Raw genomic sequence first — 13,579 nt, 5'->3', positions numbered from 1 at the left:
CCTTTCGCATCTCACACATTTCACATCCCATACGTCTCAAGCTCTTGATGAGCTGGTTCAGTGGATACAGGCACTGCTTCGGAGGCTGACGGTCTGATCTACAGGATAAAAGGAGAGAATGACTCCCACAAGTGTTATCTGATCTCCAGATGTGTGTCACCATGCATGATGACACATGAACACACTTGCACACACCTGGAGGACCAGCTTCTGGTCCATGATGTTTCATAGTCTTCATTGTGACAGTTATGCTCAACTCTCAGCCCAAGGAAACGTTTACTCCTAACTCATCCATTCATGCAACACACTCATTACATTTCCATTATGGGGTCACCACTGTTCTAGACACTGCAAATTCAAGGGCAAACCTAAACTGCAAATCCCTTCCCTTGTGGATTTCAGTGGAGTGAGAGAGACAAGGTAAAGGGTTGAATCGATGGGTTGATGTGCTACATGTGGAAAATCACAGAGTAAAGCGTGTACGAAGAGTACAGCCTTTCAGAGGCTGTGAGGGAAGGCTTCAGTGAGAAGACGTGGAGAGAGTCACTGGGGAGAAAGGCTTCCAGGTGACAGGGAAGCCTGGGACAGGGCTGTACCCGGTGTGCTTAGGGACTAACACAGAGATGAGCAAGAGAGGAGAAGGGTGGTAGTGGAATCTAGTGACAATCTGGAGAGTGGGGGCCTGGCCATTGGACAGTGGTCTGACAAACCTAGTTCTTCTGAATGACACCAGCCACTGCTGCATCCTCGATGTCATGCATGCTCCTCGCCCACGGATAGCATGACCCTTTACATGCTTAGGAATTGCTAGAATTTTCCTACAAAACACGAGCAGGCCAGCTTCCAGATAACATGTTAGTGCCTTTGGCCACAAACACCTAAGCAAACACTTCCCGACGGCTCCAGATTTTGGAACACATGGGAAAATAATGTGCTAGAGAACTCTGCCACTCTGATTTTCTTTTGCAAGCCCTAGTTTTAGAGCATGTCCTTGGGATGGGGCTCCTGACTGATCACAGTAGACAGACAGGAGTTAGCCAGAGCGTGCAGTTGTTCCTCAGGTTCTCTTGTGACTCTAGATTTTTTTTTTAATAGTGTTTTGCCAAATATAATATCAAGAAAGGACTTGCGCTAGAAAGTTGATAATTGATGTGGACTTCTGAGTCAGCCTAGAGCGATGGTTCCCTCATCCCTTTCAGGAAGTTTCTACTAATCGTGGGCAGCTTCTCCTGCTGTTATAAAACTGCCATGTGACAAAAGGCAGATAGATCACCTGTGGAGACATTTACTTCCTGTCTCACGGTCTCGTGATCTTGACACCTCCCTTATGATCTTGCTAAGAAGAGGGCTGGACCAGAGGTTGAGGCATTGTCTAGATCTCAGGACTCACAGTGATGGGGTGACTGACTGAGGAACTGGGAACCTGCTCTGGAAAACGCACCCTCAGCACTTTTCTCTCCTCCCTGTGGGCCGGAGAGGGGCTCCCAGTTGCTTTCCCCTGCGTCTCCGGGTGCAGCTTACTCAGCTGTGCCTTTTAGTTTATGAAGAGATTCTGTCTTGATTTTCTTTTGGCCATTGTCTGTGCTTTTCTGCTATACACCTCAACCATAAACAGAAGAAACATGCACAGACACATGCAAACACACATGCCAGACATGTACATGCATGCACTTTCGAACACACACACACACATCTTTTTAAACTCTAGCCATTTGTCTCCTTAATATTTAAAAAGGGGTGATTCCATTCTCTGCCTACTTGGCATTTTGTGAGAGACTACTGGACTGTGTGGTTCCAGCCTGTGATATCCTTTCTATTGTTTGGTTGTGATAATAGGGTGACTGGTACACAGCAGAGCTTGCAGGGGCCTGTGTTTTATGAACATTATAGGAGAAAAAACTTGTAAAGTAGTTTGAACGAAAGAAAGTATCGAGGGCCCCAAGTTTCTGGAGGTGGGACCATGGCTTCTGAAGTGACAGGTAGGAGCCTGCTCTGTAGACAGAAGGCGTTTACTTGTCGAAGGAATCCGAGGAATGTTACCTCCCAAATGTAGCACTCTGGTATGTTGACTTGCTGATGAAAGGTACCTGGGTCAGCAGAGGCTGGAACAGGCTTTACTTTGAAAAGTAAAAAAAGTAAAAAAGTAGTCTCTGATCTACCTAATGATCAGGTTGGCCAAAGGATACAGCTGCCTTTGATTTCCTCCCACAGATGCTGCCAACCAGGGAAGGCCCAGGGACGTCATCACACTCAGACTTTGTCACAGGCTATTTATTGCCTGCAGCTTTGGCCCACACCAGAGAGATTAATTTACCTCTATTGTTTGTCTTTGGGACCTTCAGTTACCTTGAAAATTATTCACTACCTCTCAGGATGGCTAGATTCCCCGATTTCCCATGCCACTGAGGAAGCGTTCGTGAGTGATCCCCTTCTTGAGCTGCCCCTGTGCACAGCGTGTATCTCTGTGCTGCGTATTTGGTCATCTGTTCCAGTGTATCAAACCCTCATTTTGATTTTAGAGGGGTAGAGGGGACATTTTCCCTAGGAACTGCAACTGAGCTGGCTTTAAGGGCTTTGGAGACACAAGGCGGGCGACATAAGCTCTGACCTTGTGCCAGCAGCTTCCTGCGCAGCATCCAGACACTCCAGGGAGCAGCTTAGAAGGCCAACTGCAGCTAGGCAAGAGCTGGGTTGTTGTAGAAAATCATTTAAAATCTAAGCCCATGGTTTCAACCCCACCTTAAACCAACTAGTTCCCCAGTAAAAGTCGCACTCTCAGCCTTTATATTTACAATAAGCTCTAAATTCTTCATAGTCCTTTACTGCCAAGCCTGTGAAACCTAAACCCCACCTACTTCTCTACTGTCAAGCTATTGGCTGTTGGCATCTTTATTCACCAATCAGAATTAACTTGGGGTCATTAGGGCTATATGTAGATTCTAGGTGGGGGTGGTGGGGGTGGTGGTGGTCTGCACTTAACATTACAATACAAGCAACTTCAGGCTGGGTAGGCTAGAGACAGAAGAATGCAGGGTGGTGTCTCAACTGCTCCAGTTGGATACACCCAGGTATTTTAGATTGGGGTGAGGTCCCAGGCCTGCCTTGAAGAAGGCTCAAGAACCAGGCTAGATATAGTATTGCACGAACTACAGCATTAAGAGGCATGTACTGGCTTCCAGCTGGGGCTCTTGCCAAGGTAGGACGTGAACAATGTACAGTTCTGTTCCTTTGTCTCTCTGGATCATAAAGGACAGCATAGAGCCAAGTCTGGTGGCCCAGGCCTGTGATCCCTGACACAGGAAGATGGTCAACTCAAGCACAGCCTGAGCCTCAAAACAAAAAGTAAGAAATGTGGGAGGGTCTGGTCTGATTCCCAGTATCACAAAAAGATAAAATAGAGGCAGAGGCAGGTGGATTTCTGAGTTCAAGGACAGCCTGGTCTACAAAGTGAGTTGCAGGACAGCCAGGGCTATACAGAGAAACCCTGTCTCGAGAAACAAACAAACAAACAAACAAACAAACGAAAAAAAGAAAAGATAAAACAGAATGAATGAATGAAATAACAAAGTGAAGATAGCATTACACCAGTGGGTTGCTGGTGGGGGAAATCACTGCTACATTGATCTAAAAAAGAGTTGGGCTATTGCCCTGAAACCCATCTTGTTTGGCTTCCTGTCCTACTTAATGCTTTGGAATATTTTTTTTGAAGAGCCTCTCTTAAAGTATGATTTAAGGCTTACCACGGGATGAGTTGACTTTTTAAAATTGAAGTATAATTTTTGGACAGTAAGATGTATTTGCTCTAAGTGTCCTGTGTAATCACCACACAATCTGGTTTTAAAAGTCATCACCTCAGACTGACCCTCTGTCCCTTGTGGCTGGTCCCCAATCCTAGGCTCATCTCTGGTCTCAGGCAATGGGCCATCTTTCTGTCTCTGTGGATTTGCCTATTCTGTAACACCATTTTCATACAGAGCTGGCTGGCCTTGAAATCACAATGCCCCTGCCTCTGCTTCCTGATACCGGGTGTGTGCCACCAAGCCTGGCTAGGTTTGCATCTTAACAGGTTATGATAAGTGGAATCAAGTGACACTCAGTCCTCTGTGTACAGCGTCTTTCAGCCAGTGTGGTCTATGCATTCTGTATGAGATCTGTTCCTTTTGGTTTGTGGATAATAATCTACTCACATACATTGCATTTCCATGCACTGTTGACCATGGGTTCTGGGCTGTAGCTATTATGTACAAAGCATGTATATTCGTGTAGGTGGTTTTACATACATGTATTTAGTTATCTCAGTTGAATCCTTGTTGTGGACTGGATCTAATGCTATTTGTGTTAATTCAGTTTCCCAAATCACATGGGAACCTGTACGTCTGTCTGTAAGACTCTGAGGGTCCTTGCCCACAGTTGGCTGTAATTGGTAAATAAAGTTGCCAGTGGCCAGTGGCTGGACAGGGAGACAGAGGGGGGAACCTTAGATTTTCCCGGCAAGGGAACCATGGGGAAGCAGGAAAGTCATGCCTAAGAGCTGCAGGAGACGAAGTGTACAGCCATGTAAGCATCTGGGTAGTGACCCAGCTCCTGGCTGCTTAGGGCATATTAAAAATGAGGCTGTGTGTGTGTGTGTGTGTGTGTGTCTTTCATTCGTGAATCTAAAACATTTGGGCAGTGTCTTAGTCAGGGTTTCTATTCCTGCACAAACATCATGACCAAGAAGCAAATTGGGGAGGAAAGGGTTTATTCAGCTTACACTTCCATACTGCTGTTCATCACCAAGGAAGTCAGGACTGGAACTCAAGCAGGTCAGAAAGCAGGAGATGATGCAGAGGCCATGGAGGGATGTTACTTACTGGCTTGCTTCCCCTGGCTTGCTCAGCCTGCTCTCTTATAGAACCAAGACTACCAGCCCAGAGATGGTCCCACCCACAAGGGGCCTTTCCCCCTTGATCACTAATTGAGAAAATGCCTTACAGTTGGATCTCATGGAGGCATTTCCTCAACTGAAGCTCCTTTCTCGGTGATAACTCCAGGTGTGTCAAGTTGACACAAAACTAGCCAGTACAGGCAGGTATCGAGGAGTGCGCTGTGCGAGCACCCGCAGTGGAGTTTAGATCGAATGAACCTTCTAATGGCTTCAATCCCTGGCAGCTACTCCTGGGAACACAGTGCCGAGTGATCCGGTTATGTATGCTCAGTTTTAAAAGAAATTGCCAAGCTACTTTCCAGGTTGGGTATGCCATAGAGTCCCTCCAACAGTGTGTGCGGACTGGGCTTCTCCAAGTCATCAAAAAAGCAAAATAAACAAACAACAACAAACAAACAAGAAACTGCTTGCCCCTGTCACTTTGACTGTAGCTGCCCAGCAGGTGTGAAATCTGTTCTTCGTTGCTGTTGTTTGTTTGTTTGTTGCATGTCTACGGGCTAGTCTTTTTGATGTGTTCCTTGTCTTCTCTGCTACCCTATCTAAGAATTTGCCAGCAATATTTTAAAGCTCAGGAGATGGCAGATAAAACTCCCTGGGGATGGAAATGGGGTTTGTCTTGTTCATTAGCCACTTAATTCTAAGAACTCACTACTGAGTGGGAAGCAACACATTACCTCAGTGCTGCTGCTTTTTTAAAAAAGCTACAAACTCAATACCTCAAAACAGCACACATTTATTCTTTTAAAGTTCTTGACACCAGAGTTTGGAATTTCATTGGGTCCAAATCAGTCAGGGGAGACTCTGGGCACTGTAGAGGGAATCTGTTCTCTCCTGACTCTCTCCTTCTCTCCTCAGGTCCTCCTGCAAGATGGCTTGCCTTCTGTTCTGTAGTGAAATAAATATTCCTTTACCTCACTTCCCCTTTGGTGATATACCTGATTACATGTAGAATCTACCTAAATAATCGAGGGTAACACACTCTAGGTTTCTTTTGCCATTTAAAGAAACTTCCTGGGATTAGGCCGTGAATATCTCTGGGGTATTTCAGCTGACTACCCCAGAGATAGGTCAGCAATCTGTCTGCATGAGGAGGCCTCTGAGGTTTAGGTTTGGAGTTGGTTGGTTCGGACAACGGTTCCTGTTGAGGGGTCTTCTGGAGGCTCAGGTAGGTCCTAGAGGCATGCTGATTTGGGCTCCATAGCCCTTACGGCTCCTCTCACTCTTTTTCCTAGAAACAAGAGGAGCGGACAGCACTTGGGCAGCCACCGGGTGGTGGAGGGGCCTCTGATGGTGCCCAACATCCTGGCCCTAGTCTTCTACCACCCACGCTTACTACACAGCAACCCCTTTCCCATCCCCATCTCCTTACCCTTACCCTTACACTTGCCGCCCCTTGGGAGTCGGCCACGCTGCAATCTCTCAGGTGGCCAGCAGGGGTCAGCATCCCCGCGCAGAGGGTCTCGAGGCTGCGATGGGTGGAGCAGGGCTCGGTGGTGTCCTCCTGCCACCTCTGGTACAGGTCCTGAGTACAGCCAATGTGTCTCCACTGCTTACCCGCTCTCTTCTCTTCGCTTTCCACCTACGAGAAGGCGGCTCCCTCGGGGTCAGCTTGGAGGAAGCTAGCCTCCACAGAAGAGCCGGGAAGGAGGACCAGAGGCACCGGAAGCCCAGAGGCCTTCCTGAGAGCAGGAAGCTGTTAGATTTAGAATGAATTTTCTCCCAAGTGTCTCAGATTGTTGGCCAAAGTTACTCTGATTCTAACGTCCCGTGGTTCCTCGTCCAGCTGGTGGGTTTGGGTGGAGCCTGGTGGAATGCTTGGGCCAGTGCCTCGGGTCTGCAGTAAGAGAGCCTGGCAAAGCCAGGCATTAAAACCTCAGCCCAATTACGTTCTTTTCCACTTGTGTCCTTCCTAATTAAAGGAGGCCCTCTTGATGCCAGCATGGAATGCTGCAGACAAGGAGAAACTAAATTCTGGTCTCGAACTCAACAGCCTGTCTTTAAAGCAGATTCATTATTCACGATGAATAAAAAGTAGCTATAAACACTTGTGTATGGTGGTATGGATATACATTTCCGTAGTTGGGAATGTCATGTGTTTTTCTTGCTTGTAGAATTTCTGATTGAAAATCTTTAAGATAGTTGGAAAACAACACAGGTATCGTGGACTGAGTGGTTGTTTTGTATCAGGCAGAATATGTGTCTGAAAGGGGCGGGAGGGTCTTCCGGTCCACCCTGACTTTGGGAAGCTGCAGCATACTAGCTCTGTAGGGCATTCGGTGCTGCAGCAAAGACAGCCCTGAGAGAGACCCTTGGTGGATGGCCCTTTACTGTATGCCTGAAATCTGCATCAGCTTGGTCTAGGAGGCTTGTCTCTTTGGAATTTCTTTGTGGTGACATGGTCAAATCAAAGACATGCAGAGCCAGGCCCCGTCTTAGCTGTCCTGGGTTGCATCTAACTGAGTCCCCCATTTCCCTGACCATGTTTCCTGACTACCTCAGTCTATGGAATGTTGACTTTGTTCTTCAGCTCATTTTCTTCACCTTTACAAGAGATGTTTGTAACAGAGTAAAGCGGGGCTAACTAACACTTTCTAGTACCTCAAACAATTGCCACACTGCCAGATATACTTGTTTCACAGGATCATCTGCAATGCTAAATTTCCTTTTTATGTCATCCGTGGAAGCTCCTAACCAAAGGGGGATGGAGAATACTCACGAGTCTGAGTGATGTTGCATGTCATTGTGTGGTCTCACTATAAGCACTTCTGAGGGCTAAGCTTTCTCAGGTCCTGATGAAATAGCTCTCTAAGACAAACAAAGCAACAAAACAACTCATAGAGCCAAAATACTAACAATCAGCAACAACAGGCTCGATATTGTTAAGGTAAGTTACTGAATGCTGACATTCACAACAGAACATAGACAAGTATCTGTAATTAACCAGGTCAAAAAAAAAAAAAAAAAAAAAAAACCTGTTTACTTTCGCCTCAGGAAAGACTTTATTTATTTATTTATTTGTTTGTTTATTTGTTTATTTATTTATGTGCACCAGGCTAGGAATAGCATTTACTGCCCTGGAATGTTCTCATTCAATTCTCATGACACACGCGTGTAGAAATGATTGGTGTATACATATTATACGTGATGAGCAGATGAGCTTCTTCCCCCCCCCCCCCCCCCCCCCGAGACAGGGTTTCTCTGTGTAGCCCTAGCTGTCCTGGAACTCACTTTGTAGACCAGGCTGGCCTCGAACTCAGAAACCTGCCTGCCTCTGCCTCCCGAGTGCTGGGATTAAAGGCATGGCCACCACTGCCTGGTTCAGATGAGCTTTTGTTTTCTTTGCTTGCTATAATTGAGATGAGCTATTGATAGGGAGTCCACGCACAGCCACCAGTGAGGGTGGCTGCTGAGTTTTGGTCTCTCAGTCATCCAGCTTCTTGGTTCTTTCTGTCGCAGTGTTTCCACATTTTGTCCAAATGTTTGAGAGTCATCCATCACCTTTATCCACTAACCCTCTCTCTTTCTATAATACTAAAGAGTTCACCATTATGTTTCCTTTCCTGGAGGATCCTGGGCTTCTCACCTGAACAGGGGACGGCACTGTATCTTCTTTTATTTTTATTCACCTTGCTTCTAAAACGTTGCTTGGAGTCCATCAGATGGTCCAGTGACAGGTACTGTGGACCTGAAGGTTGCCATTCCACAGTGCTATCCTGAGGTCAAGTCCTGTTAGTGTGGGCTGCTGCTGATCCACTTCAGGACCAATGGTTCTAAGTAGCACCATTAGCATCAAAGCCTGAGGCCCTATGACTTCTCCCTAGTAGAAAAGCCTGTCACGCGGGTGTAGAATAGATCTCTCCTGCACTCCTGTTCTTCTATGTATCAAGGTCCCTCATTAGCACTCTCTTTGGTGAGATATACGAATCCCTCTAGGGACTCTTTCTTAAGTCACACTTCCTTAATGACTACCAACTGTGCGCACAATTATTGTGGTATTGTCTATCTTTCTGGAAAAATTTTCTCCCCTGATCACCAAATAATAGTCTCATTATATTTGCTATATAATAGAAGATTCTCACTCAATTTGAAGATTAGGGAAAAAGTGGAATCAGTAAGAATTCCTAACTGCAGTAAGAATTGTTACTACTTATGCTTCATCTTTGGTGTGCCTTTAGAAATCATCCAATACCAATCTGTGAATAATTTAATATTGCTGGAAAATAATATTGTGGTGTGTTGTTTACAGAATAATTAATGGCCTCTACCAGTCAGCAATGTAGAATATTGGTGGTTTATATAAAGCAGTAAGTCAATTTTTAGACCTTTTGGACTGGATATATTGTCTCATATATGTCTTATAGTTCTACTTTTAATTTAATGGGTACTTGTTAGGTATCAGGCACTTAGAACAAAGGCAAGAGATTTTGCCCTTGTATTTGCCTTGCAGAAAATATTTATTAAAGTGGCTAACAAGGTAGTGGAGGCAGAAGACACCTTTGGGAGATAAAAGCCCCACACAGTGGGTTCCAGTGAGATTCAGAGTCAAGGTTAAGGAGTGTGATTTCCCAGAGTGGAGCTGGGCTCTGTGGTGTCTATCTCTCTCCTTCATGAGTTCCTATCAGGACTCTTGCTGTTGGACTAAACGGGATTTGGGAGAACACCAAGTATTTTGAGGGTACAAGCTCAAAGGAGCATGTTTGGTTTGGTTGGGAGGTGAGATGAACAGGCCAGGGCCCAGGTGGTGAAGATCCAGGTAAGTAGACATTAAACACAAGCAGATAGCACAGTTCACTGGGGTTCCCATGTCCAGTGTTGGTTGTTTTGGTTCCCTGAGGCTGAAGTCTTCTTTGCATACCTGTGACTGGCCAATGGGAGTAGGCAACCTTGCCTCTCTTATCCCACACAAACAGGTAAGGGTTCACTGAAAAAAAAAAAATGGTCACTTCCCCTCTACTAGATCAAGGAACTTGTCCTCATCAAGGAAATCTGTGAAAGACCCCAGAGGTAACCAAATCCACTGCTGGTTAAAGTGTGTCCCCAAGCAGAGGGACAACCCATAGTCATCTGGGGCATTTGTTAGCTAAGACACACATGACCCTCATTCCAGAACTCCGGAACCCACTCTCTGGCGTGGACCTGATCCACCATTACACTGCCTCTCAGGAGTATTCAAACTGCAAGCTTGAAACCAGACTTTTGCTCCATGTTTCATCCAGGAGGTCTGGGACCTGCTGGGTAGAACTGATACTGTTTGTAATGGCTGAGCTGGAGTGGCAGGACAGGACGACTCCTGGTGCAGCATTACCCAGGCCTCAAGATGTTTCCTCTGACTGTGGACACCTGGAGTTCTCACTCTGGCCATCTGGCCCTGAAGAGGTCAGCTCAGGAACTTTGGAAAATTCCACCAGACCCCTCCCTTCCTAGAAGAGAAAGGTCATAGAGCACAGAGGCACCCCTCCTCTCTGGAAGGGAGAGGCTAATTACATTCCTCAGACCCCAGGGGGTAGGTGGTGGTGGGGACTAACCATCAGCCACCTCCGGGTGTGGGAGGCCCAGAGCACGTAGACAAATTCCACAGGACAGACTGACCATTGGCCACCTACAGACAAGGGAAGTCCTTACCACCCCATTCCCTAAAGACCAATCAGGTTAAAAGTCATACTGTTCTGCCAATCACATTGTGCCTAATGGCTGCTGCACAGAAAACTATATAAAAACTCACCAAATGGGCTGTTCTCTCACTCTCCTTTATGTGCAGGGCAATACCAGCATGCTGGAACAATAAAATTTTTCTTGCTTTTGCATCGATTCTCTGCTCAAAGTTGTTCACATCTTCCTGCCCTGACTCGTTCTTTTTCCCTCTATGTAACTGAAAAAGAGGAATTTGCCCTTGGAGTCTTAGGTCACCAACTGGGACCTTCTTTTGCACCTGTAGTATACTTGTCAAAGAAACTAGATCTAACCATCTAGGAATGGGCACGTTGTATCTGTACCTTAGCAGCCACTGAACTCCTTATTCGAGAGTCAAAAAAACTAACCTTTGGGTCGCCTATAACTGTATTCTCATAACTTGTCACAGCTCCTAACATATAAAGGCTTACAGACTCTACCTCCCTCCAGGGTTCTTTCTCTTCAGGTAGCTCTAATAGAAGACACCACACTCACTTTCCAATCATATCTGCCTCTTAATATTTTCAATCTTCCTCGACCAAATACTGACCACTCCCGATCTCACTCCTGCACTGAAACTTCAGAGGAACTATTACCTCATCCTTCACACATAAAGGAGGGCACATTGCTTCAGGCCATCTACACCTGGTATACAGATGGCAGCTCCTTTTTACATGAAGGGGCCAGAAGAGCTGGCTATGCCATAGTATCAGACACCGAGGTGGTGGAAGCACAGGCCCTTCCTGTTCATACTACCAATCAACAGGCTGAACTAATAGACTTTACCCGAGCCTTTCAACTGGCACAGAGACAATCCCTTAACATCTACACAGATTCCAAATATGCTTTCAATATCCTCCTGTCCCACACTGCTATCTGGAAGGAACATGGGTTACTTGCCACAAAAGGAGGATCAGTAACTAATGCAAACCAATTATGGCCATGCTAAAGGCCTCCCATCTCCCCACAGCTTTTGGGATTGTCCATTGCAGATCCCACCAGATGGATAACTCTATTGTCTCCAAGGGAAACAACTGAGCTGATGAGGCAGCTAGAGCTGCGGCCCTTAGGGACCTAGACTTGTCTCTTCCTCCCCAGGACATCCTTCTTCATACACATCAACCCTAACAGGACAGTGCTCTGTTAAGTTCCAGAAGATGTCGAGACCACCGGTCTTGTCCCCTATCCCAGTTTAAAAGTGATCTTCAGGAAATGACTAAAACTGTGCTTACTATCCAGGAAGAGTCTGATTCTTTGGCAGCTGTGGTGTTTCAAAACCGTCGGGGGCTAGATGTCCTGACAGCTAAAGAAGGTAGTCTTTGCCTGTTTCTCCAAGAAGAATGCTGTTTCTACGTCAACCAATCTGGGATAGTGAGAAATAAAATCCAGGAGCTACAGTCAGACATAAAGAACTTCAGAGACTGTGAGACCTCCAGTTCTGGGACTTAGGAAAATCCTATTTGGAAGTGGATACTCCCTTTCATAACACCTTTCCTAGTCATCTTCCTGGTGTTATTTGATCTCTGCCTCATTAATCTTGTTTCTACATTCCTTCAATGGCAAATACAAAAAATTTCTAACTGAACTATTAATCAGCTCCTGTTACAGGATTAGCAGCCGCTGCCCAAAGAAGAGCCCCTGTCCATAGATTATCACGTGGATCCTGATGGTGAAAGCCAGCTATGCCCTGAAATTGACTATGCCCCTAGACAGCAGGAAGCAGTTTAAGAGATGCGGCATTCTCGTTCCCTTTTCACCATTGGCTTTCCCCTCCCTTTTCCTTCCCTTCTCTTTATAACAAGAAGGGAGGTATGTTGGCACCAGGACATTCCAAACCTATGAGTTAACAGTGCAACCTGCGACCTGCAGACCTGTTGCCAAGCCAACGACCACCATATCCCAGAACCCACTTGGCTTACCTCCCACCCTTACTTGTGTGACGTCATTTTCCATATAACTAAAGAGAACACCCCTTCCTCACTCTCTTCTCTCCCCTTCCTCTATGTTTACCACTCCCTTGTCTCTCCCTCTCAATAAAACCTCTTCACATGGAACTGCCTTGGCCTAGTGTGCTGCTTGATGGCCCACTATTCTAACACAGAGAAGAGAGAGAGGGGTGGGGGGAAGGGGAGGGAAAGAGACTGGCTAAAAGGGACCCTGGTCTGGCTCAGTTTTATCCCTGTGGCAGGCACAATGCCACCTCATAACCACTTGGTAAATACCTTCTGAATTACATCCAGGTGTGGCTTTAGAGATGCCAGTAATGAAGGGAAGCCCTGGAGCAGAAAGGGCCTCCAGGCTGTGCTTTCTGCCAATGAACTCCAGCCCAGTTCTCCCAATCAATCCTGCTTTGCACTGCAGGGTCTGATAACAATCCTTACTGCCCGGGAAGGTTGTCAAAGCCTCTTTGCCTGAAACCTCTCTAACTTCCTACTGCTGATGTGGTCCCCCCAAGGGTCCCTGAAGACAAATCCACTCCTGATTCACAGTTTGGGTGTGGCCAGCCCTCCCTGTATCCTCCCTCCTGAAATTGCCGGCTGGAAGATAGGGGAAAAAAAGTCATTCTTTTGGTTTTGCCTGTCCTCTGGACACAGGATCTCTACAGTCCGCCCAGCCACTAGGCACCCTACTGGCAGTGTAACAACATCAGGCTCTTGAGGGAGATGAGCTGCAGCTGCAGCTAGGATGCCTGTGTGGAAAGTGTCTGCTAGACACAGAACACAAATAGTTCCTGCATTTCTAAAAGGCCCAACTGCCGCGCTTGGCATTAGTGAAGGGCAAGATGCTGAGGAAAAGGGACAGCTCTAGGACCAGTTTGGGTGTGTGAGAAGTTAAACTTCCACCGCAGGAAGCAGGAAGCAAACGTAGCAGGTGGGATAGCAAGCTGGTGGAGGAGGGGCTGCCACAGGCGGGTGACACAGACAAAGCAGGAAACTCCGAGGGATCTCCCATGGAAGCTGAGCATCTTGAGGGCAGATGTGC

At 46.5% G+C, this 13,579-nt stretch overlaps 1 long non-coding RNA gene across 2 annotated transcripts; it reads right to left on the bottom strand.

Annotated features, from left to right (window-relative positions):
* Positions 1-5,640: 5,640 nt before the first annotated feature.
* Gm12052 (predicted gene 12052) lies at positions 5,641-12,424 on the bottom strand. Of its 2 annotated transcripts, none has more exons than NR_166745.1 (5): positions 11,830-12,424; positions 10,650-10,796; positions 7,644-7,732; positions 6,303-6,776; positions 5,641-6,155 (listed from the first exon to the last, which is right to left on the bottom strand). It is a non-coding gene; the product is annotated as a predicted gene 12052 (long non-coding RNA). The 2 variants fall into 2 exon arrangements; NR_166746.1 differs by having other exon boundaries at positions 5,641-5,812.
* Positions 12,425-13,579: the final 1,155 nt, after the last annotated feature.

The sequence above is a fragment of the Mus musculus genome, chromosome 11 (assembly GCF_000001635.26).
Source record: "Mus musculus strain C57BL/6J chromosome 11, GRCm38.p6 C57BL/6J".
Lineage (NCBI taxonomy): Eukaryota > Metazoa > Chordata > Mammalia > Rodentia > Muridae > Mus > Mus musculus.
The sequence above is the reverse complement of the archived record's forward strand: the minus strand, read 5'-3'. Positions and strand labels throughout refer to the sequence as shown.